General features: G+C 42.9%; 1 protein-coding gene across 1 annotated transcript in view; it reads left to right on the forward strand.

Annotated features, from left to right (window-relative positions):
* The window catches only part of LOC126334547 (PDF receptor-like), a 466,998-nt gene that overhangs the window by 16,470 nt on the left and 423,171 nt on the right, over positions 1-27,357 (forward strand). The gene's annotated exons all lie outside the window — the stretch shown is intronic.

Genomic DNA, 27,357 nt, shown 5'->3' on the forward strand with positions numbered 1-27,357 from the left:
AACACAAATTATGGACGTTTGTGTCTGGCCGTGATTCGTGCACGGATAGCAGAGGTGGTTAAGGTGACCTATCGCTTAAAGTGAGAAATGCATCCATGTCCGAAGGAACATGCCATCTTTCTTCTTAATAACACAGACACTGGTGTTTCGTATTTACGAGCTACAATATCATGCCCGAGACTTACAATAATTGAGTCCATCCTGGACGCGAATATACATAACGTGCGAGTGCATGTTGTGACACGAGGAAAAAGACATATGAAAGTTAGGGTCTGACCGTGATTCGTGAAACTGGTAGGCCAAGCCGTTAAGACGACGGCTCGTGTAAATCGGGAATCCGGGTTTCCAGCTCAGGCCGGCACACACTTTCACTGTCGTCTTTCTAATGAACATTTGAAGGTGATTCACAATCGCAGCTGCGAGTACATTTCCTGCAATTATAGAATAAAAAGCGGTAACCTGTAGTAACGTACTGCAGATAGTCTGTTTGTAACTGCTTAGGCTTCTTACTCATTCTAAAGCATCCTGAGACGTGTAATTCCTGTAGTCGTACCACCAACTAGCCGGTTAAGTATTTTCTGTGGTTAGAGGAAGAAAAACAGATACAACCATTAAAGTGACAAAGACTAGTCGAACCCTTTGGTGTTGGAAGCAACCTTTGAGTTGACGGCAAAGCAACCTTAGGTTAACAGACTCTATTATTAGTTTTTGCTTTTATTCCATCGTAAGAACATGAAACTGATTTCCAGTTGCCTCAACGCATGCGTGTACGCACCATGGAGTGTTCTGTCCGATACCTTCATATCGGCCAGGCTGTATCCGAACACTGTCAAAGGCAGTGCTCCATGCTCCAGTATCTCCACATCTGGAATGGGCACTGCATACATAATACTTTTTAGATGATCCCTTAACCAGAAATACCGCCGGTTGAGATTCGGTGAGCGAGCACGCAGTAGAACTAGACGCCCTCGTCCGATCCAACGACCAGGGAAGATACGACTGAGATGCGTCCAGACGTTAACGGCGGAGTGGGCTGCAGCACCGTCATGCAGCAGCCACATAACCCTTCGAATCATCAATGTTACTTTTTCCAGCAGAGGAGCCGAAATCAGCCGCAAGACACGCCGATAGTTCCTGCCAGTTGCGTGGCGTGAGAGAAAGACTGTTCCCAAAATACGATTGGCAATTATTCCGGCCCACAAGTTCCTGCTACATCGATGGTGTCACCATACCATACTACCCCACAGATGACTGTTACGAAAGTTCATGATGTAATATTGCGTAAAGCCGGTCTCATCTGTGAATAGGATGGATGACGCAAATCCTGCAATAGTAGTTGTCTGGTGAAGAAACTAGTGACATAAATGCTTCCGATGTGGAAAGTCCGTCGCTAGTAAGCTCTGCACATGCTGTAACTGATACGGGGAGTAACGATTGTTCTGGATAATGCTCCACACGGTCGCCTGGCTTACCCTGTACTGGAAGGGCAACTGCCTGGTACTGGCACGGAGCGCCGGTCGCCTTCCACAGTGTTAATACGTCTGATGTCCCAGCACTTCGGGTACGTCCTTCGTGACACTGTCTCAGACAAACGGCAGAACACTGTTGCAAATATTTTATGCTGTCGTTTTTGTCGGCGGGGACATGTGTCCCGATTCAAGCTTGCTGCCCGCCGACCGTTGCCATTTGCCTTTCCGAAAGTAAACACCATGTCGGCAAGCTCTCAGTTCGAATACGGAACTATTGTCTACAACGCTGTATCCCGTCCACTATAAGGTGAGTCAGCAAGAGAAATGAATTGGACACATCATTACCAATTACTGTGGCAGGAGACGAACAGTGCCACCTTCTGGTAGTAAACCATGCATACTGAATCTTTGGCTGCATGGTACTGCTCGAAATACACTGCAGTCGTTGTAATAAAGTATGAATGAATAAATGATCTCAAGCGTAGAAACCATGTACTTTTTGTTCCGTTTTCTCCCATCGATCAATCCCTAGGGTTAGTACAAGGCGGAAAAATTACCCTCTGTATTATCTCTTATCAGCCTCAAAAAACGAACTCATTTAATCTTTGTTGACCTAAATATTTGGTCGTGTGTTATGTGCAATTGACAAATTTAAAACCTATGGTTAGTGAGTGGAACATTTTCGGACAGAGGTGAACCATCATAACCTTCCTTCTCTTCTACTGTCCTGAGTGGACGGCATGTCGCTTATTTAATCTAGCAATGTCAGTGATTTTGGGTACCAGGTTGCCCTTCCTGTAGCCACTGATACCACGCCAGGACGGTGTACAAACCGCCTGAAAACCACATACAGGATGATTAGCGTAACGGCCTCGTCGATAATCCGCCAGGTTGATCCGATATGGGTCGGCGCACCTCCCTGGTGCCTCGGAAGCGGCGTGTCCACACGAGAGTGTTTATTCCTGAAGGTTGTCAGCAACCATGTCCATGCCGGTAGCTGAGTGGTTTCCGGCACGGTAGCTCAGGGTGATCGGTCAGAGGGCTCCTCGCCCACTGTCATAAAGAAAACTGAGTAAAGGGATCAAGGATACACTTGAACTGATGTCTTGTGATGTCCTGCTAGACCAAACGCAAAGAACAATACCGGTCCAAAACGGAAAAAAAATGTTGTTAGTGTGACGGACTGTCATGCCAATGGGCCCGAGTTCGAGTCCCGACTGGTTCGGAGATTTTTCTCTGCTCAGGGACTGGGTTTTGTGTTGTCCTCATCATCATTTCATCCTCATCGACACGCAAGTCGCCGAAGTGGCTAAAGTGACTTGCACCAGGCGACCGGTATACCCGACGGGAGAACCTAGCCACACGACATTTCATTTCATCACTAACGATAGTACCATTTATTATGCATGGTTGCATGTAAATGGCAGTTTATTTATATATTCATGTAAGTGATAGTCGGAATTAGTGATAAAAATTGCAAAAATAGTTATATGAGGAGCACATCCAAAAGCTTCATACACAAAAAATGCGTAGCCAGCAAAAAGATCCAGAATAGTGGTAAGCATAGAGTCAGAAATATGTAAATAGTTTTTTAATATGTTTTTCTTGTTTTTGTCGAAGATTCTAATCAGAATTCTTCATAAAACGCTTAATGTTCAGTGATGTGTAATTATAAATTGTTATCTAGACCGAATTGTGTTTAACAGTTTTTCCTCTTAGTTAAGGCGATACCTCTCTGTCACGAATATGACCTGCCTGTAACGCAGATAATTGTGGCATATTCGCCGCTCGAATATTTTATTATATGGGGTGAAGTGCTCATTAGCAGTTATAAAATTTCGCGATCCGAATAAAACAATACGTCTCGCTCTGATGTATATCAATTGTGTGTCAGACCACAGCCGTGTTATTCGAGTGTGAAGTGGCTCGTAAAGAGACGGTAATGTGAAAATTTGTAATTACGGTTTTTTAAACTTTTTTGCTGAATTCGCAACAACTGAAACAGTGAGTTACAAGCAATGCAATGCAACTCATACATGAACCGCTGCATACACCGTTTGGATGATATCTGAGTATGTGACCGCAGGTACTAACAGACGGGTGAGAAATGTGTGGAAAAGTAGCAATTAGTATATAAGATAAAAATGGTAATTATCTTCATCGAACCGTTTAAAAAGCACCATACTACGGAGAAAACTAAACTAGAATTGAAAAGAACCTGGGTTAAAATCCCTGTCCGGCCATTAAAAAGAAAATTTTCTGCATTATCCCGAAAACGCATAGGGCAAATACCTTTGAAAAATGGTATAAAAGGTGAAGGATTCGTTATGAATAGGAAGGTAAGGCAGAGGGTGTGTTACTGTGAACAGTTCAGTGACCGGGTTGTTCTAATCAGAATCGACAGCAGACCATCACCGACAACGTTTGCTCAGGTATACATGCCGACTTCGCAAGCTGAAGATGAACTGATAGAGAAAGTGTATGAGGATATTGAAAGGGTAACGCAATATGTAAAGGGGCACGAAAATCTAATAGTCATGGGCGACTGGAATGCAGTTGTAGGGGAAGGAGTAGAAGAAAAGGTTACAGGAGGATATGGGCTTGGGACCAAGAATGAAAGAGGAGAAAGACTAATTGAGTTCTGTAACAAGTTTCAGCTAGTAATAGCGAATACCCTGTTCAAGAATCACAAGAGGAGGAGGTATACTTGGAAAAGGCCGGGAGATATGGGAAAATTTCAATTAGATTACATCAAGGTTAGACAGAGATTCCGAAATCAGATACTGGATTGTAAGGCGTACCCAGGAGCAGATATAGACTCAGATCACAATATAGTAGTGATGAAGAGTAGGCTGAAGTTCAAGACATTAGTCAGGAAGAATCAATACGCTAAGAAATGGGATACGGAAGTTCTAAGGAATGACGAGATACGTTTGAAGTTCTCTAACGCTATAGATACAGCAATAAGGAATAGCGCAGTAGGCAATACAGTTGAAGAGGCATGGACGTCTCTAAAAAGGGCCACCACAGAAGTTGGGAAGGAAAACATAGGTACAAAGAAGGTAGCTGCGAAGAAACCATGGGTAACAGAAGAAATACTTCAGTTGATTGATGAAAGGAGGAAGTACAAACATGTTCCAGGAAAAGCAGGAATACAGAAATACAAGTCGCTGAGGAATGAAATAAATAGGAAGTGCAGGGAATCTAAGACGAAATGGCTGCAGGAAAAATGTGAAGACATCGAAAAAGATATGATTGACGGAAGGACAGACTCAGCATACAGGAAAGTCAAAACAACCTTTGGTGACATTAAAAGCAACGTTGGTAAGATTAAGAGTGCAACGGGAATTCCACTGTTAAATGTAGAGGAGAGAGCAGATAGGTGGAAAGAATACATTGAAAGCCTCTATGAGGGTGAAGATTTGTCTGATGTGACAGAAGAAGAAACAGGAGTCGATTTAGAAGAGATAGGGGATCCAGTATTAGAACCGGAATTTGAAAGAGCTTTCGAGGACTAACGGTCAAATAAGGCAGAAGGGATAGATAACATTCCATCAGAATTAATAAAATCATTAGGGGAAGTGGCAACAAAACGACTATTCACGTTGGTGTGTAGAATATATGAGTCTGGCGACATACCAGCTGACTTTCGGAAAAGCATCATCCACACAATTCCGAAGACGGCAAGAGCTGACAAGTGCGAGAATTATCGCACGATCAGCTTAACAGCCCATGCATCGAAGCTGCTTACAAGAATAATATACAGATGAATGGAGAAGAAAATTGAGAATGCGCTAGGTGACGATCAGTTTGGCTTTAGGAAAAGTAAAGGCACGAGAGAGGCAATTCTGACGGTACGGCTAATAATGGAAGCAAGGCTAAAGAAAAATCAAGACACGTTCAGAGGATTTGTCGACCTGGAAAAAGCGTTCAAGAATATAAAATGGTGCAAGCTGTTCGAGATTCTGAAAAAAAGTAGATGGTGGTGGTGGTTAGTCTTTAACGTCCCGTCGACAACGAGGTCATTAGAGACGGAGCGCAAGCTCGCGTTAGGGAAGGATTGGGAAGGAAATCGGCCGTGCCCTTTCAAAGGAACCATCCCGGCATTTGCCTAAATCAGGATGGCTGGAGACGGGATTGAACCGTCGTCCTCCAGAATGCGAGTCCAGTGCGCCACCTCGCTCGGTGAAAAAAAAAAAAAAAGTAGGAGTAAGCTATAGGGAGAGACGGGTCATATACAATATGTACAACAACCAAGAGGGAATAATAAGAGTGGACGATCAAGAACCAAGTGCTCGTATTAAGTGCCCCTACTCTTCAATCTGTACATCGAGGAAGCAATGATGGAAATAAAAGAAAGGTTCAGGAGTGGAATTAAAATACAAGGTGAAAGGATATCAGTGATACGATTCGCTGATGACATTGCTATCCTGAGTGAAAGTGAAGAAGAATTAAATGATCTGCTGAACGGAATGAACAGTCTAATGAGTACACAGTATGGTTTGAGAGTAAATCGGAGAAAGACGATGGTAATGAGAAGTAGTAGAAATGAGAACAGCGAGAAACTTAACATCAGGATTGATGGTCACGAAGTAAATGAAGTTATGGAATTCTGCTACCTAGGCAGTAAAATAACCAATGACGGACGGAGCAAGAAGGACATCAAAAGCAGACTCGCTATGGTAAAAAAAGGCATTTCCGGCCAAGAGAAGTCTACTAATATCAATTACCGGCCTTAATTGGAGGAAGAAATTTCTGAGGATGTACGTCTGGAGTACAGCATTGTATGGTAGTGAAACATGGACTGTGGGAATACCGGTACAGAAGAGAATCGAAGCATTTGAGATGTGGTGCTATAGAGGAATGTTGAAAATTAGGTGGACTGATAAGGTAAGGAATGAGGAGGTTCTACGCAGAATCGGAGAGGAAAGGAATATGTGGAATACACTTATAAGGAGAAGGGACAGGATGATAGGACATCTGCTAAGACATGAGGGAATGACTTCCATGGTACTAGAGGGAGCTGTAGAGGGCAAAAACTGTAGAGGAAGACAGAGATTGGAATATGTCAAGCAAATAATTGAGGACGTAAGTTGCAAGTGCTACTCTGCGATGAAGAGGTTAGCACAGGAAAGGAATTCGTTGCGGGCCGCATCAAACCAGTCAGTAGACTGATGACGCAAAAAAAGGGACATTCGCGCTGTTGCCCATTGCATATGTGGTAGTAAGCTAGCCGACTAAGTATACATTAGTACAGATCACATCCATCCTACTAAAACCCGTGAATGACTTGCCCACATCTGTCACATCAGACAAATCTTCACCCTCATAGAGGCTTTCAATGTATTCTTTCCACCTATCTGCTCTCTCCTCTGCATTTAACAGCGGAATTCCCGTTGCACTCTTAATGTTACCACCGTTGCTTTTAATGTCACCAAAGGTTGTTTTGACTTTGCTGTATGCTGAGTCTGTCCTTCCGTCAATCATATCTTTTTCGATGTCTTCACAATTTACCTGCAGCCATTTCGTCTTAGATTCCCTGCACTTCCTATTTATTTCATTCCTCAGCGACTTGTATTTCTGTCTTCCTGATTTTCCCGGAACATGTTTGTACTTCCTCCTTTCATCAATCAACTGAAGTATTTCTTCTGTTACCCATGGTTTCTTCGCAGCTACCTTCTTTGTACCTATGTTATCCTTCCCAACTTCTGTGGTGGCCCTTTTTAGAGACGTCCATGCCTTTTCAACTGTGTTGCCTACTGCGCTATTCCTTATTGCTGTATCTATAGCGTTAGAGAAGTTCAAACGTATCTCGTCATTCCTTAGAACTTCCGTATCCCACTTCTTAGAGTATCGATTCTTCCTGACTAATGTCTTGAACTTCAGCCTACTCTTCATCACTACTATATTGTGATCTGAGTCTATATCTGCTCCTGGGTACGCCTTACAATCCAGTATCTGATTTCGGAATCTCTGTCTGACCATGATGTAATCTAATTGAAATCTTCCCGTATCTCCCGGCCTTTTCCAAGTATACCTCCTCCTCTTGTGATTCTTGAACAGGGTATTCGCTATTACTAGCTGAAACTTGTTACAGAACTCAATTAGTCTTTCTCCTCTTTCATTCTTTGTCCCAAGCCCATATCCTCCTGTAACCTTTTCATCTACTCCTTCCCCTACAACTGCATTCCAGTCGCCCATGACTATTAGATTTTCGTGCCTCTTTACATATTGCGTTACCCTTTCAATATCCTCATACACTTTCTCTATCAGTTCATCTTCAGCTTGCGAAGTCGGCATGTATACCTGAGCAAACGTTGTCGGTGATGTTCTGCTGTCGATTCTGATTAGAACAACCCGGTCACTGAACTGTTCACAGTAACACACCCTCTGCCCTATCTTCCTATTCATAACGAATCCTACACCTGTTATACCATTTTCTGCTGCTGTTGATATTACCCGATACTCATCTGACCAGAAATCCTTGTCTTACTTCCACTTCGCTTCACTGACCCCTACTATATCTAGATTGAGCCTTTGCATTTCTCTTTTCAGATTTTCTAGTTTCCCTGTGATTATGAATCAAAATACGCTACCCCTAGACCACGGGTACACCTTTATGTACCTAGCGTAACATAATAATGGTCGTTGCCGACCTGTGCCCGTGTCTCGGTGAATGTCTCGAGCAGCTTACCATCGCTCTTGTGTAATAGGTAACGTGATTTCAGTCAAACCACGCAACACGGTCCAATGTCGACGATATCGTGCGTTTTGTTTTCGTATTTGACAATGCCGTTGGGTAAAATGGGAGTATGTATCCGGCGTCTACTACGGAGTTGCCTGTTTAGCAACTCCCGCTGGACGGTGTGCTCTGAAATATTCGCTTTCATCATCATTGTACTCAGTTGGCAAATCTGCCGCAGATCACGGCCCTGTGTTGCGTTACAGAGTGGGCAGACCTTCGTCACCCATATTTTGTGTGAGGCGTGGAGATCCATTAGCTCGTCGCCTACCCTTCTTGTTCGACCGAAGCTGTTGGCAGTCGATTTCCCCGCTAGGGGCCTGTGTCGTCATCGGAATGATACCCCATTCATGTCTGCATAACTTTTATACTTTCCTTACCTTGTCACGTGGCCACAACACTAGGCGTCATCCAAACTCCCTGCGGTCACTGATCTTAATTTTTCCTCTAACCGGTAATGTACGACGGGCGTTCAATAAGTAATGCAACACACTTTTTCGGAAAGCAGGCTGATTCCATTACACCCTATTATTCCCCAAATGTTTGGCTACAAGACCGTAATTTTTAACATATTCTCCTTTTCAACGCTATGACCTTACGCCACATTCTGCTGGCAGCACCTGTGACCACATGTTGCCACTCACTGGTCAATGTCAGAGCCACCGTCTTGCTACATCAGTAAGACCGCTTCTCGTGGAGTGCATCCATCACTTGGCCAAAGCGTGGATGTCGGGAGGTGCGAGATCAGGGCTGTAGGGTGGACGAGAAAGAACAGTCAGATGCCCTTTTGTGAACACCTCTCTGGTGTGCAGACTAGTATGAGGCCATGTGCTGTCATGGAGAAGTTCGTTTGCAGATAACCCTTCGTTGCTTAGCTCTTTACGGTCTTCTGTTTGGCGGCGAGGTACTCTCCGGGCACAGACGTTTCAACACCACAACTGTTGGAAGAGAGTGGCAGTGCTACAAACAGAGAAGTCCAGTTGAGCAGCGAGGTGTTTCATAGTGATCCATCGATTACCTCGAACGAGAGTGTCCGCACGTTCCAATACTACAGGAGTCACAACTGTACGTGGTCGGCCGACACGTGGGAAATCTGCACAAACTTGTTGCGATGATGCCAGACGACTTGCCTAAAAAAGTTTTTGTTTACTGCCAGGTCGCAGTAGACATTCTGCATTCCACATTGCGTCACACACGCCATTGTGAAGGCTTCCGCCCATATGGGCTAAAGCGGGATTAATTCACGGTGTCCTACATGTTCTATGTTTCTAACCCGAAACTACTCGAGAGAAAACGTGTTGCATTAGCTACTGAACGACCACGTAGCGCTGTACACAATGACTCCGTATTCGAATCGCGAACTTGCCGACATTGTGCTTAAGTACTGAAAGGCAAGTGGCAACGGGCGACGGGCAGCGAGATTGTGTCAGGGGACCTATCCTCGCCGACAACCACCACAACACTCAATGTTTGCAACATTGTTTTTGCCGCTTGAGACAGTGTCGTTTTTGGAAGCAGGAAATCATGAAGGACGTTCCCGAAATGTTTCGACACCAGACTTACTAAAAATGTGGAAGGCGATCGCTGTGACAGTACCAGGCATATGGCCCGCCAATGCAGTGTAAGTCAAACGGCCGCGTTGAACATTCTCCATGACAATCATTACTCCCCATATCACTTACAGAGTTGCAAGGCTTTCTAGCGACACAGCCGGATGCTGTGGCCGAGCCGTTCTAGGCGCTTCGGTCTGGAACAGCACGACCGCTACGGTCGCAGGTTCGAATCCTGCCTTGGGCACGACTGTGTGTGATGTCCTTAGGTTAGTTAGGTTTAAGTAGTTCTACGTTCTAGGGGACTAATGACCTCAGATGTTAAGTCCCATAGTGCTCAGAGCCATTTGAACCATCTAGGAACAGACATTCGAAATTGGGAGCGGTATTGTCACTGGTTTCTTCACCAAGCAAACACGATTCTGTGATTTGTGTCATCCATCCCATTCACAGATGAAGCCACCCTTATGTAATTTGGTATCATGAACTTTCGTAACAGCCATCTGTGGGGTAGTATGCAGAACCCTCAAGGTGTGGTGACAACGAATCATCAGCGTCGGTGCAACCTGAATGTGTGGGCAGGGATAATTGGCGACCGTACTTTTGGACCAGACTTCCTTCCACATTCGCTAACAGGCTGGAACTATAGGCGTTTCTTGCGGGCGTCTTTGCCTCCCCTGCTAGAAGAAGTGTCACTGAAGATTCAAAGAACTATTTGGCTGCTACAAGTTGGTGCTCCAGCCCACTTGGCGGTTAACGTCCGGACGCATCTCAATCGTGTCTTCCCTAGTCGATGGATCGGACATGGGGTCCAGTTGCAAGGCCTGCTTCTTCACTGGATCTCCACCCATTGTGGGGCCATCTCAAAATTATCGTGTATGCAGAGTCCATTCGGGATGTAGAGCCACTGGAACAGCGTATTCAGGCTTTCTTTGACAAGTTTCAGATGCAGCCTGCCCCATGTCAACGTGTGTGAGACAGAACATGCTACGGCGGGTACATGCATGCGTTGAAGCATATGGAAACCATTTTCAACACATACTATAACTGTGGCCGCATGGTAGAGCACGTATTAGACCGCAGTCTCTGTAACAATGTAATGAGTAAAGGCTCTCTATCATGGAACCCATGCATTTCCTAAGCTACGTTCATTAGACCTTCTTTGTTCCGTTTCGTCTTATTGATCAAGCGCTAGAGTTTGTACAACGTGGGAAAAATAATACTGTATAACGAAGGTACGGATCTTAGAAGCGGAGTACAGATTAAATATATACGTTATATTTCGTTTAAGTAAGTAAAAGTTCTAGAAGTAGTTGATGTTTCACTTCTTAAATACCGCAGCCCTTTTGGAGTGATAAATATACACTACGGGATTCACACTAGATGGTGTTCTGATGAGCTTTTCTATTTCTCATACCAGTTCTAAATGTAGTGTATAATGGTGTAAATAGGGTTATTTCGTTGCCTGCTACACTAGACTGTGTTAGACATCAGACACATAGTATCTTTACAATCGAATCTCCGGGTATGACACTATAGATCCTCTTTTTACTGTTACCTAACATCTTCAATATCTACCTCAGAGTGTTTTACGGTAGCACGACTGAATAACATCTCGGCATCCACTGAGTTTCAAATGCCGAGCAATCAAAGTCACCACCACTGTCTCCAGTACTTATATGGGGTATCAAAAAGGTTCAGTCTGAGAGCGTTACTGAAACGTATATGCAACGTAGTGTGTATCCGACTTAGGTATACAAGTGCCGACATGCAGACGAGTGATCAAAGTGGTATACCTGGGAATTAGAATTAAAAAGTGTTTAAGTTGGAAAACACACATAGAAAATGTTATAGTGAAGGCGAATTAAGATTGCATTTTACTGGCAGGACATCCTTAAGATGTAAGGGATGTGCTAAATAGTCCCAAAGAGTCTTCTGCTGAAGTATTACTGCCGGTCCTGGAGTGGACATCATTAAAACAATGGCACCTCCCGTTGCAGCGGGACCTTCTCACGAAGTTTCAGTCACCAACTTTCTCCTCCGCATGTGAAAACATTTTGTTGACACCGACCTACATAAAAGTGCAAGAAGCACGCACGAAAGGATATAGTAGTTCGTTCTTTCCGCGCACTCAGAAAGAATAACAGAGAATTATTTTTAACGTAGTTCGATGAAACCTCTGCCAGGTACTTAAGAGTGATTTGCGGAGTATTCGTGTAGCTATGGAGGTAGATAAAGTTTTAAAAGTGGGGTAGCTCGACAGAATAACTCCATTTTTGGTTGAAGGTAGACCGAAAATGCGAAATCACTGATAACAATTGTGAAGTCTTTATTTGAAACAAAAGAAACCACTTCATACAGGGAAACGTCATATTATGGACGATTTATACCAGATTTTTAACCTAGCATATTAAGACCGCCAATGCTTACCAACAGTATTAGATATAATTTGCACATCCGCTGTGTCATAAAGAAATGGTTTTAAGCAGGGGAACATGTGTGACTATTCGTACATTTTTCTGGGTTTGCCTTCGGTATGTGTATTTTTAATCAATTTGCCGTTCTTACTCACAGAGCCAGGTGTGTTTCTGAAGTTACTGAGTGTTTCTCATCTGTTCTGAGTAAATGAAGCTAACTTGGACTATATTTATACAAAGGTATGCTACTTGATTGAGGGCTTTACACTTCGGTCTCAACGTGAGACCTTTTTAAGAAGTACATTTACTTTCGTCATGCGTGGCACCACTAGCTTAAATGTAAACCCCATTTCTGCTTCCTGTCAATGGTACAAAGGAGATTCACGCTTAAACGGCTTGATTGATGAAAGAACTCTTCTTTGAGGTTTTGCGTGAGAGGATGTTTCCGTGTCGCAGAGCCAGTGATGTGTCAGTATTTAGTCTAGACTGTCAAGTATGTGATTTTAGTTATGTCGCTAGCTTACCTTTTATCTCCTCTTTTCCATTTGTTTTAGCTACAGACTCATTTAAAGGACTTTGTTGTGTGTCTCTGTGTCTGGCACTTCCGTCGCAGGGCGTATTTTTAGAATACCCTTTTAAACATTTGTCATTTTACATACACATGTCTTTAATGGAAAACATTTTGTATCGTCCATAAACATTCCTTTGTCGTTTGTCAGAAGGTCGCACTGTCGTCGTTGCATAAGAAATTCAGTTATGCGAGGAGTCTAAGTACTCATAAAGCTAACTTCCTCACAAATTGCAAGGGTCACTCCAAAACAAATGTGGAATGTGTTTTTTAAACATCTATCTTATTTTCCATACCTTTGATATTTTTACGGGATGTTGATGCACTCATGAGAGACAAAACGTTATTTTTCCACATAATCTCCGCCCCTTACGCTACTGTGGAATTACGGCTGGTATACTTCAACGGTATAAGTCATGACGCGAACGATTTAGCAGATTTTCAGCAGTCGTCGCAGGGGAGTCATCGTCTTCATAATTATCTCATTCTACCAAGACTATTCTTCACGGCTGCCGGGTGAACGTTTCAATGTTGTCCACCCAAACTTTGTGATCTCGGTACTTCTCACCGACTTGTGGCCGGACTTCATCATGCAAAAGCAAAACATACCGTTTTTGTCGATGTTTCCGAGCGCGAAACATTGGAGCATGAGTGTGTGGCACACATCCGACAGAATTAATAGTAATTCCGTTTGGTATGATGTCAAGAAATAACAGGCCTTCTGGCACAACGGCCACTAGAGTCATCACCGTACCTGCTGAATGCACAGTTTTGAATTTCTTTTTCTTCGGGGAGCTTACGTGACGCCTCCACAGACTGCGGTTTCGTCTACAGTTCAGAGAGGCAACCGAGCTTCATGATACGTCACAATTTCTGCAAGGAAGTACACTACAGTTTTCTGGACCTTTTCAACAGTCTGTTGCACAATGTCTTCAGTGTCTCTTTGTCAGCATGCGACAACGAACTCTGAAACCACCTGGTGCTCGCAGTTTCAAATGTCTCAACATCCTGAAGAATTTGCTTCTCCTACTTCCACTAGGACTGACAGTTCGCTCACAGTTACGCGTTTGTCAGTGGAAATCGGACTGTGCGGTGCTTGACCTTCCGCTGCCCGCAAGTTCCCCACTAATGGTGTGCCCACTGTCACCTGGTAATATGTTTTCAGGAGACTAACTATATTCCGTGCAACAGCTTCATCACCATACACCCCCTTCGCATTCTTGGAAACAATAACTTTTGAAAACATAGCTGGAAATTGGGAGGGATGTAATAGATAATGAAAATACCAATCAGTTTTGATCGCAAGAATTTGTTAGAAATTGCACGTCAGATCGTAGCCGGTTTCGGTTTTATGAAAATCGTCTTCAGACTGTTTGATCAGGTGGTAGGCAGAGACGACGCCGAAGGATTTGGAAGTGTCGGCGGACAGCAGAGCCATCAGAGCAGAGGGTGTGGAAAGTCTGAACGTGGTACGGAAGCCAGAAAATCGAAAAGCGAATGCTAAGGCTAAATCTAGTTATACTCAAGGCCACTGACGTGAAATGTAAAGAAGACACGGATTTTTCGTCAGACTAGTGTAGGATCATATCAGCAGCACCAGAAAATGGTATAACGGAAGTAGGATTCGCTATGAATAGGAAGGTAGAGCAGGAAGAATTTGGGTTTGGTACTAGGAACGAGACAGGAGAAACACTATTTCTGTTCTGCGATAAATTTCAGTTAGTAATAGCGAATACTCCGTTCAAGCATCACCAGAGGAGGAGGTACACTTGGAAAACGCAGGGAGAATATTATGGTCAGGCAGATATTCCGAAATCAGATACAGGATTGTAAAGCGCACACTGGACCAGATACAGACTAACATCAAAATGTAGTAATGAAGAGTAGGCTAGTAAGGAAGAATCAATGCGCAACAAATGGGACACGCAAGAACTAGACCATGAAAAGATGCGCTGGACGTTCTCTGAGGCTGTAGATACTGCAATAAGTTACAGCTCAACGGGCAGTCCGCCCGAATACGCATGAACACGATTTAAAAACGTGCAATCAAAGAAGTTGGAAAGAAAAACATTCGTACTAATAACAAAACTGCTAAGCATCCGTGGGTAACAGAGGAAGTACTCAGGTTGATCGATGAAAGCAGGAAGTACAAAAGGTTTAAGAGAAATTCAGGACTACAGAAATGTAAGTCACTTAGGAATGAAATATACAGGAATTGCAGGAAACCTAAGGCGAAATGACTACATTGAAAATGTCAATAAACCGAAAAAGAAGTGAATAGTGGAAGGGCTGACCCAAAATATGGTAAAGTCAAAACAACCTTCAGTGAAATTAAAACCAAGGGTTTTAACATTAAGAGTGCAATGGGAGCTCCACTGTTAAACGCTGAGGAGAGAGTTGATAGTTAAAAAAAGTACAATGAGGCGGAACACTTATCTGATGACATGATAGAAATAGAAACAGGAGTAGACAAGGAAGATGTAGGGGATGCAGTATTACAAACAGATTTTAACAGAGCTTTAGAAGACTTAACACTGAATAAGGCAAAACGATGGAAATATTCCATAATAATTTCTCAAATAATTAGTGGAAGTGGGAACAAAACGATTATTCACGTTGGTGTGTGTGTCTGACGATATACCACTTGACTTTCAGGAAAATATCATCCACGAAACACCGAAGACTACAAAGGCCGACAAGTGTGAGAATTATCGCACAGTCGGCTTAACAGCTCATGCTGAGAAGAGTAATGTAAAGAAGAATGTAAAAGAAGATTGCTGATTTGGAAGACGATCACTTCGGCTTTAGGGAAGGTAAAGGCGTCAGAGAGGCTGTTCTATCGCGGTTGATAATGGGAGAAGGACTAAAGAAAAGGAAAGACGCTTTCACAGGATTTGTCAACCTGTAAAAACCCTTCGAAAATGTAAAACGGTGCAAGATGTTCTAAATTCTGAGAAAAACAGAGGTAAGGTATAGGGAAAGGCTGGTAATACACAAGTACAAGAGCCAAGAGGGAAAAGTAAGAGTGGGAGTGTACGGATTGTAAATGGTGTAAGACAGAGATGGAGTCTATACATCAAAAAAGAAGTGACGCAAATAAAGGAAGGTTCAAAAGCGTAATTTAAATTCAAGGTAAAACAATATCGATGAGAAGATTGCTGATAACTTTGCTTTTCACAGAGTAAGTGAAGAAAAATTACAGCATCTGGTGAAGAGAATGATCTGTCTAACGAGTACAGAATAGGGATTAAGAGTAAATCGAAAAAAGACGAAAGTAATGAGAAGAAATGAGAACAGGGCGAAATTTAACATCAGGATTTTCGCTTAGGAAATAGAAAAGTTAACGAATTCGGCTACTAAGGCCGTAAAGTAACCAATGTTGGATGGAGTAAGAAAGGCCAAAAATGCAGATTAGCACTGACAAAGAGGGCATTTCTCATGCTAGAGAAGCCTACTACTAACAAACATAGGGCTAAAATTGAGGAATAAATTTCTGACATTGTGTGTTTGGAGCACAATATTGTATGGCAGTTAAGTATCGACTGGCGAAACCGCAAAAGGATAGAATAGAAGCACGTGAGACACGGTACTACAGAAGAGTATCGAAAATTAGGCGGACTGGTGTGGTAAGGAATGATTTGGTGGTTCGGAGAATTAGCGAGGAAAGGAATATACACAGTATAGGAAACAGTGACAGTAAGGAGGGATAGGACGGTAGGACGTCTGTTAAAGCATCACGGAGTAGCTTCCTTGGTACTAGAGGGAGCTGTAGAGAGCTGTGAGAAGCTATAATACACCCAGCAACTAATTCTGGACATAGGTTTCAAGCGCTACTCTAAGAAAAAGAGGATGGCACAGGAGAGGAATTCGTGACGGACCGTATATACCAGACAGAAGATTAATTATTCCATCTGTTTAGCCCAATGAAGGATGCCCTCCGTGAGAAGCTGTTCGTGGATGATCGGGAAGTCACTGATGCACCAAGCATCCTACGTCGACCATTAGAGCGCGTAAACGGGCCCTCCCAGTAAGGTGGCGTAAAGCCGTTGCATGGTGTGAAGATTATGTTGAAAAATATGGCTCGGTAGCGCAAAGAGTGCGCAATAATACGGTGAACTGAAATCCTGAATAAAAAAAAACTAATTTCAGAAAAAAAAGTTACATTACTTATTGAAAGCCTTCCGTATTGCAGTGCTAATTTCAATCGTAAATTGGAAGTTCCGTAACTCTGTCTTAAATTACCTTACGTTATTCGTTAGGGGCTTAATATGCTGCCTAGGTTCTTAAATATATGTTTACCATGTATGTTGCTAAGTTCTTAACTATTGATAAGCCCTTACCGTGCCTTTGTATAGATTGCTTTTGACCCTATTATACTGATATTTGGTGAGATTTTAGCAAAAAGAAATTTGAGTAACATCGAATGATATTAATGAAAGCAAGCAAGATATTAATGGATACAGACAACCCGCTCATCCCTGTTTCTTTAATACTCGAATTTCTGTGTATAAAGTTGCTTCAAACTTCTCATTAATTTAGATATGAGTTAACGTATTAAATATTTGACGTTATGCTTCTAAGCGAAAAAACGTTTATGAAGATGTTGATCATATTTAAAAAAATTCAAAGTGTGTAGGAAGACTCTAAATACTCTCATTATCAAACATTTTATGAGTCCATTCTGGGTAACTTTTGCTCTATTTTAAGCAAAAGATAGTTCTCCAAGCATGCAAATCTCGTTATGATGTCATATCTCTTGAAATATTTGTCGAAAAATGATACAGGTTTTTAGTTACATTCAGTTGTACTCGTATGAGTGGATACTGACCGTAAATCGTATTACGAATAGCGTTAGTTGTACAGAATTCATAAATTAAAGCGTCATACGTGATGCTGAAGATTTACTGCATGATCAGCGGATGTTGTAAGCGCTATACTATTTCCCATTGAATATTTTGTGTTGGGTGTCAGCGATAAAAATTTTCAATATGGTTTGCAAATATGTGTAAGGTTTTTAGTGCACTCATTCTCAAATACTGCATTAGTATAGCTAAGCGATATGCGCACTGTGAATTACACTGCGTCAGGACATACACTGATCAGCCAGAACATTGTGACCACCTACGCAATAGCTAGTATGTCCATCTTTGGCACGGATAACAAGGGCGATGTGCAGTGGCATGGAAACAGTGAGGGATTGGTAGACCTCTGGAGGGCCTTCGCACCACAAAATGGTTCAGATGGTTCAAAATGTTTCAAATGGCTCTGAGCACTATGGGACTTAACTTCTGAGGTCATCAGTCCCCTAGAACTTAGAACTACTTAAAGCTAACAAACCTAGGAACATCACAAACGTCCATGCCCGAGGCAGGATTCGATCCTGCGATCGCAGGGGTCGCACGGTTTCAGACTGTAGCGCCTAGAACCGCTCGGTCACTCCGGCCGGCATTGGCACCACACAATTCAACCTAATTCCCATAAATTACTGGGAGGGGTGCGATGAGGTCTGACACCATGTTCAGTCACATTCCACATGTGTTGGATCGGTATCAAATCTGGCAAGTTGGGTGGGCCACAACATTAATTGTAACTAGCCGCTGTGTTCTTGGAACCAGTCGACCGCACTCTCGGCCTTGTGACATGGCGCATTATCTTGCTGAAAAATGGGACTGCCGTCAGGAAACATGACAGATATTAAGGGGTCCACGTGGTCTTCGTCCCGCAGTACGGGCATCAAGGAGCTGTTCTACTGGGAGACGACGAACTCGTGTCCTCCTGTCAGCATGATGAGGAAGGTATTGGGATTCATCAGACGGTGCAACGCCCTGTCGCTGCACCATTATCAAGTGACTATGGTCACGTGTCCATTTCAGTAGTAGTTGCCGATGTTGCTATGTTAACATTGGCACATGCAAGAGGTGTCGGCTGAGGAGGCCCATCTTAGGAGTGTTCGGTGCGCTGTGTGTTCAGTCAAACTTGTACTCTGCCCAGCATGAAAGTCTGATATTAGTTCTCCCGGAGTTCGCCGCCTTTACAGTTTCACAAATCTGTCCAACCTACGACGTCCGACATCTGTAATGACGGGTGGCCACCCACCCCACGAGATCTAGACGTGATTTCATGCTGGCTTCGACACGTATTGAAGACATTCATCACAGCAATCCTCGAACACGCTACAAGTCGTGCAGTTTCCAAAATGTTCGTGCCTAGTTGCCGGGCCACCACAATCTGCCCTCGGTGAAGCACAGATACATTGCGCGCCATCCCTATTATACACACAGACAGCAGGCTCACTGACGCACGTGTGTCTGACTAGCAGTAACCTTCGCCAGGTGATGTTGCTATCGCATGGACGGGTTTATGTCGATAGCAGGTCGGTGGTCATAATGTTCTGGCTGATCAGTGTTCACCATCGATACTTGCCATATTGTGATACGCCTTTAACGTAATACTGTACGTGATAAAGAGTAGGTTACGAGAGCATTTTGAATTGTTACATGTGCCCAGTAATTATATGAAATACTGACAATTTTTGTGACTCTACCAGCTGTTACCTACAATTGGGACTGGATGATAAGCCGCTTCCATGTTCTCAGAATATGATCATGTAAGATGCTAAAGACAATGACGTAAGAATTGAGAGTGAGCATTCGAACAGACATTTCTACCCATCTATATTGACACGTTAAAAAAATAGTCCAAATGGCTCTGAGCTCTATGGGACTTAACATCTGAGGTAATCAGTCCCCTAGAACTTAGAATTACTTAAACCTAACTAACCTAAGGACATTACATACATGTGCGCCCTAAAACCACAAAAAAAAATCACACACATCAATACCAGAGACAGGATTCGAACGTGCGAACGTAGCGGTCTCGCGGTCCAGACTGACGCGCCCAGAACCGCTTAGCGACACGTTAAAGCAACCGTAGTTTCGTGTGGTAATGAAACAAAACACAGTAAGTATTGCGTTTCTTGCGGACCCAGTAACACTTCGCAATTGCTAAATATGTATGGGAATTTGACATAGAATCTAAATTCACCTCATCACAGTCCGCCCATCTATATTCCCCCTTCTTTCGTTATTCATCCCATCATAATCCACCCTACGTCTGCGCAACAACACCTCCCCCCCACCACTCGGTCCATCCCATCCTCCCTCTCCTCTATATCCATTTCCTCTTCCCTCTCGTCTATGCCCATTTCCTCCCCCCCCCCCCCCCCCCCGTCTCTGTCCTACTGCAAACGAGGTATTGGTTGTGGATAGAAGTCGGTGAAAATACACTCCAGGAAACTGAAATAAGAACACCGTGAATTCATTGTCCCAGGAAGGGGAAACTTTATTGACTCATTCCTGGGGTCAGATACATCACATGATCACACTGACAGAACCGCAGGCACATAGACACAGGCAACAGAGCATGCACAATGTCGGCACTAGTACAGTGTATATCCACCTTTCGCAGCAATGCACGCTGCTATTCTCCCATGGAGACGATCGTAGAGATGCTGGATGTAGTCCTGTGTAACGGCTTGCCATGCCATTTCGACCTGCCGCCTCAGTTGGACCAGCGTTCGTGCTGGACGTGCAGACCGCGTGAGACGACGCTTCATCCAGTCCCAAACATGCTCAATGGGGGACAGATCCGGAAATCTTGCTGGCCAGGGTAGTTAACTTACACCTTCTAGGGCATGTTGGGTAGCACGGGATACATGCGGACGTGCATTGTCCTGTTGGAACAGCAAGTTCCCTTGCCGGTCTAGAAATGGTAAAACGATGGGTTCGATGACGGTTTGGATGTACCGTGCACTATTCAGTGTCCCCTCGACGATCACCAGACGTGTACGGCCAGTGTAGGAGATCGCTCCCCACACCATGATGCCGGCTGTTGGCCCTGTGTGCCTCGGTCGTATGCAGTCCTGATTGGGGCGCTCACCTGCACGGCGCCAAGCACGCATACGACCATCATTGGCACCAAGGCAGAAGCGACTCTCATCGCTGAAGACGACACGTCTCCATTCGTCCCTCCATTCACGCCTGTCGCAACACCACTGGAGGCGGGCTGCACGATGTTTGGACGTGAGCGGAAGACGGCCTAACGGTGTGCGGGACCGTAGCCCAGCTTCATGGAGACGGTTGCGAATGGTCCTCGCCGATACCCCAGGAGCAACAGAGTCCCTAATTTGCTGGGAAGTGGCGGTGCGGTCCCCTACGGCACTGCGTAGGATCCTACGGTCTTGGCGTGCATCCGTGCGTCGCTGCGGTCCGGTCCCAGGTCGACGGGCACGTGCACCTTCCGCCGACCACTGGCGACAACATCGATGTACTGTGGAGACCTCACGCCCCACGTGTTGAGCAATTCGGTGGTACGTCCACCCGGCCTCCCGCATGCCCACAATACGCCCTCGCTCAAAGTCCGTCAACTGCACACACGGTTCACGTCCACGCTGTCGCGGCATGCTACCAGTGTTAAAGACTGCGATGGAGCTCCGTATGCCACGGCAAACTGGCTGACACTGACGGCGGCGGTGCACAAATGCTGCGCAGCTAGCGCCATTCCACGGCCAACACCGCGGTTCCTGGTGTGTCCACTGTGCCGTGCGTGTGATCATTGCTTGTACAGCCCTCTCGCAGTGTCCGGAGCAAGTTTGGTGGGTCTGACACACCGGTGTCAATGTGTTCTTTTTTCCATATCCAGGAGTGTAAGTAGGAAATTGGTTGGGGTCATTGCACGGTAAGTTGAAATACAGACTTAAAGAGAAGTGGTATATACATGCGTAAGACAAAACCCTTCCCTCAATAATATTTCTCTTCTTGATACCTTCTCTGTGTTGCCACATAAGACGTGTCACTGTTTTCATACACATGTCACATGCGAGGTATCTTTTTGCTTCAACTTCCCTGAGTGGAATGCGTAAGTTCTCATAAAATTTCACCAACCTGCAGTCTTCTATAGTTGTTGTCCCTTGAGAAGAAAACAACACGTAGGTGGTGAATCCATAATCTTGAGCCTGCAAGAAACTCTTAGAGGGGCACTGTTATTTTAGAAATGATAAAATTTCCAATAATTTGGCTTGTACGTCATGCCACTTGCTTTTAGTTAGCAGAACCCTAGGAACTGCAGGAATACATTCCACTTTAGAGTCACAAATAATTTCTATTATTCAAAAAATTCACGAACTGCATCTTTCTGTAACTAGTATCATACGTCCAGTTAACCACATTACTAATAAAGTCTTAACTAACACCGACCGCGGCAGTCATGTCTGTCCTCTGACACTGCCGAAGCAGCTCTCTTTTTACAAACCATGGATTACTAACGAAATCTTAAGACACTGACCACGGCGGACGATGTATGTCGTCCGACACTGCCCAACCAGCTCTGATCTTACAGCCAAAGCAACTGGCCCTCCATCCAAATAAAGCGCAATCCGAAGACCACCGAATTGCTTCTTCTGCCTTTTCGTTTAGGAGCTGTTAATCATTGTGAAAGTAATTAACTATTGCGAAATAATGGAATAACAGCACACTATTGAGAGATGCTTTAATTTGAAATTCAAGTAAATACCCTGTTCAGTTTGTCTAATATTAATACTGAAAGACTGTCATTCTAGGGCGCAACTTCGAATGCAGTAGCCAGTCGCTGAGGCGGACCACAATTTAGGCGGCTGTCATCGGTAAATCATACCACATTACGTCATACTGCCATAGCTGCCTTCTCAGCTGCTCTAAGGAGAGCTTTTTGTACCTGAATATGATGGCTGCAAAGCCAGAAACATGACTCATGCCCTCCCTGCTGAAACTTTCAAAAATTGGGATGTTTTCACAGGCCACAATCAATTTTGGAAATAAGAAAATTTTTACTCAAATTTTAAAAAGAAATTGCTCTCATGTTTGAAGAGCCATACCATTTCACTATAGTTGTAATTTGTTATTATTCTTTTAAATACTGAAACTACATTATAATTTTCCATTTTCAGATTATTAATTTAATTTATATGATCATAGACTTAATCACGTTCTAATTAGAAAACACTAACTGTTACCCTCAATAAATCTGTGTATAACCGTATATCCCGAAATCATTAATCTTAAGTAACACAGTACTAATTACATTATTCTCTTAACAGTAAAGATTTCCAGTGTAGTGTTATTCTGCAGCTTCTTGTTGTTGGTGGTCCGCTGTTTCCTAGTCAGACTTCACATAATCAGAAATTTTATACTGCTGTTAAGCTACTGTCGGCGTATTGCTGTCCGTTAAGTTCAACAAAGTATTTATTATAGAAGAATTTACATTGTTGCTCACTTTATCATGTTGCCGTTCTTTAAAGTGACCAGCTACTACACCACTATTATCGGGGGATTGCCATCCTTTCAGGTGGTTGAAACTACACTTTTCTTTTATTTCACAGATACATGGAGACAGACGAACAGTACACTCACACCTTTTACCAGAATATACTGAAGCAGCCCATACCAACAACCCATACTGATGATTCTGTTGTCCATGATGTCTTGCATTGTGAAACTCCAGACTTTCACAAGTGGTATAGAATTCTACAACTGTAATCCATTCTTCCATCCCCAGTCTCAGTATACAGCTTCACTACAATTACATGAAGACAGTGATTCATCAATGATTTTATTTTGGTCACAGCTGCAATTACCAACAGCTGGGACATTGCCCTTAGCTTTCTTTAAGAGCTTTGTGCTTGCTTGCACCGTCTGTTGCTTTGGTAATGACTCACAACGCTAGCTGGCGTCACCCGCTCTTTAAATCTTACCTACAGAGGCTTACAATTGCGATTCACAGATACACTGAGAGAACCTTTTAGTATCTTCTTTCGAATATAATTTATCAAATCGTTTGTTTAATCCTACAGTATGAGGTATCACTCCTATATCTGAGTGTCACTGTTGGTACAGACCATACTAGTGAAACTGTATTCATGTTATGATTATGTATTTTCTACTGACATTCATATATGAGCACTATGTAACTTGTAATAGTAGGGGCTACTTATCTTAATCTTAGTTTGATCTTTATTCAATATTCCTGTCATATTTAAAACCAGTGTGTGATTGACTCTCTGTCCTTCATTTTATGTGGCCTTCTATTTACGCCTCACTTGCTACGTTTATGCCTTTTATGAGATCTCCATGTCAGTGTTGTGTCCTACGTCAACAATATGTCTACTCCCTTATATTTCATCACATCGACCGTAAATCATACTTAACGGCCCAATTAATCATCGTCTTTTGCCTTTCCTCCATTCTCCATTAATGATGTGCCGAGTCTTCTCTCGCCTAAACTATAGTTCTCTGCTTCCCTCTCTTCTCTCATTCTGAATAATTGGCAGACATTCCTACCGCCTATGACCATAGCTCTCCATTTACCATTAATCTATTTGGCAGGACTATTCCTAGCCTATCTGTATATCATAATTCATTACTGCGGAAATCACTTAGACATTTCAATTCATACTAAAGAGTAATGCTATGTCTATTTTGACACAACTGGTACATCATCTCTAGACAACATTTAGTTATTTCCATTATTTTTCGCCAACAGAGTTGCTTCTGTTGTACATTATCGTATTGACTTACCTGGTTTAACGTCATCCTCTCCTCCTGCAATCTTCAGCTCATTTTTATACGTTATTTCATCTGCGTTATGTATAATGGTTCTCTTCGTGCTTCTCTGTCTTTAACGTATCTTCAAACATAAAGTTTTCTTTATCGTCGTTGTTAACATTAAAAAATCGTTCGACTACATAATTTATACAACTTTTTCGTTATGTGGATTAATAAGGTACTTTTGTCGTATTAGAATTATATACTGTGTTCTCTTGGTGGGGTATCTGTAATTTATACTTCGTATATTAGGGCATGGCTACATATGAAGGGCTTATTTCAGAAGTGGTACAGTCCATTTTTGTTCATTCTGAGATACAGAGTCATAAAGTTAAATGAGCGCTGAAAAGTCTGCAGTTGAGATACCAGAAATTTTCATGTATATTTACTTGAATATTTCTGGTATCTCAACTGCAGATTTTTCAGCACTCATTTAACTTTAGGACTCTGTACCTAAGAATGAACAGAAAAAGAAACATGTACCACTATTGAAATCGTCCCTTCCTATATACCGTCAAAAGTCTGTGTTTCCGCCCGTGCTACGCACATGTTTACTCAGCTTGGTTACTTTGTTTTTTGTCATAGCTGGTTTGTTTGTTATCGCATTCGGCGTAAATAAATTTCCTCATCTTCACCTTGATATTGAAGAATGTAACAGAAGACAGATATATTTCTCAATGAATGAAGGGGAAGAACTAAAAGGAGGAGAAGAAAATGAGGAATGCTGTCAATTTACTCGGGCACGTGGTAATCGTCTGTTACATAGCAATACAAAGAATGTTATTGTCCCGTGAAGTTTAGTAGTGATAATATTTTTTTATGTCAATATTGTCGTAGATGCCTTTGCTCGATCCTGTACTAATGTTCGCTACGTCCACTGGATTGGGCTGCACTATCCTAATGATGTTGTACGGCCCTTTGTATATCCCATAAAATTTTTTGGTCACTGTCACTGATGATCCTGTCTGGCTTACCTATATACATCCCATAGTCATTCTAAATTTTATTTGAGACTGACTTACCTGTAGCCTTTCGTAGCGCATATAGTTTAAAACGTTTTGAGAACATGTCCAACACGATGAACAGATATTTCTACTCTCTTTGCGAATACGAAGGGGACCATAGAGGTCAACACATACCTTTCCCAGTATTTTTTTCTAGTGTCATACGATGTTTTTCCGCATTACTGCTAGTATTTAAAGCTTTAGTTTCCTGACATAATTCAGATGATTTTAGAATTTTCTGTACCCTTTTCTAAATTATCAAAACAGCAACTTTCCTTAAATTTATCAGCAAATTTCGGGAACCAAAATGAGCATATGTGTGCATGATCCACACTAGGCTCTCAGTTTCATGTTCTGGTCAATAGACGTTCCATTGCTGTTTGTATGGGTCTTTTCTACCCAACAACACACTTTTATTTATAACATAGTACTTCTAACCTTGTAATTTGCTTTCCTACTCCAGTCAGCATTTATCATTTTAATAGTGTCATCCCTATTCAACTCCATTCTCAATGTTTTTTAATATGTTCATTTTTCTTCTTTTTTTACTTTTGGTATAATTTGGAGACTCCTTTTTGCCATGAATCATTAAGATTGGCTTTATCCATACCCACGGGCGATGTAGATAATGCCCACTGTATTACTTTCCCCTGGTAAGTATTCCATTGTGAAATCATGTCCCTGAGGCGCTAAAGCCCATCACGTTAATCTGTTATGACCTAGCCAACAATCCATGCAAAATAAAAGTGCCTTGTGTTCTGTAAGCACTTTCACTTCCCTTTCCATAATATAGTATCTGAATTTCTTAAACGCCTACACTACTGCACTTGTTTCCTTTTTTCTTACTGAATGTTTTCTCTCACATTTTTTCAGTACTACTCTGTATCTGCGCTTTCTACGAACTGACACAGATGAGATCCAGACCCGTATTCTGAACTGTCAGTAAAAACGCAAAAACGTACATTTAAGTTTGCAAATGACAGAACAACGATGTTACATATTTCATCTTTTATATTTTTCAAATTCTCTTTCGCACTCCTTGGTCCAGGTACAGGGGGCATTCTTCTTCGTTAATGGAAGAAGGGCTTTCACATTAATTGCCTGATTGTTCGCAGAAGAATTCGTTAGAATCCCATAAAATTGAAGAAAGCACTCTTTTGCTTTTTGTTCTTAGGTCTTGGAAAGTTTCGTATAGCATTTAACTTTTCTGGGGCTGGCTTAATAAATTCAGCCGATATAATATGCCCAAGGAATTTGATTTCCCCGTTTCTGAATTCGGATCTGTGCAAAAAATGGTTCAAATGGCTCTGAGCACTATGGGACTCAACCTAAGTAACCTAAGGACATCACACACACCCATGCCCGAGGTAGGATTTGAACCTGCGACCGTAGCAGTCGCACGGTTCCGGACTGCGCGCCTAGAACCGCGAGACCATCGCTGCTGGCGGATCTGTCCAGGTTTACACTAGTATCACTCTTCTCAAAGCTACGTAACACTTGACACAAAATGTCATTGTGTTCCTTCAAAGTATACTGTAATTTTGTTCAATAGCTGCTCTCCCAGCACCTTATCTAGATTACATTTAAAAGCAGCTGTCGAGATCTTAAAGCGAAAGGGCAATATTCTAAATTGGTAACTCTGTCTGCCATAATCAAATGTGGTAAATTTTGTGGAGTTTTCTACTAGTGGGACCTGCCAGAAACTGGTAATCAAGTCTATGCTTGTTAATATCTTGACGCTACTGAATTACTGCACAAGCTCCTCTAGTGCTTCAGGCCTATCCATCTGTGGCGAAATGACTTTGTTTAAGGCTCTATCATTCAAAGGTATGCGTACTGAGTCCTTTTTCTTTGGAGGTATTACAAGAGAACTTCAATAATTGCTCGATGACTTGCCATTCAGTCATTTCCTTTATTTCTTTATTTACTGCTTCACTTTTTGCCAACGGGATGGAATGTACGCAAGTTGGA

Source organism: Schistocerca gregaria, chromosome 2 (genome assembly GCF_023897955.1).
Source record: "Schistocerca gregaria isolate iqSchGreg1 chromosome 2, iqSchGreg1.2, whole genome shotgun sequence".
Taxonomy (NCBI): Eukaryota; Metazoa; Arthropoda; class Insecta; order Orthoptera; family Acrididae; genus Schistocerca; species Schistocerca gregaria.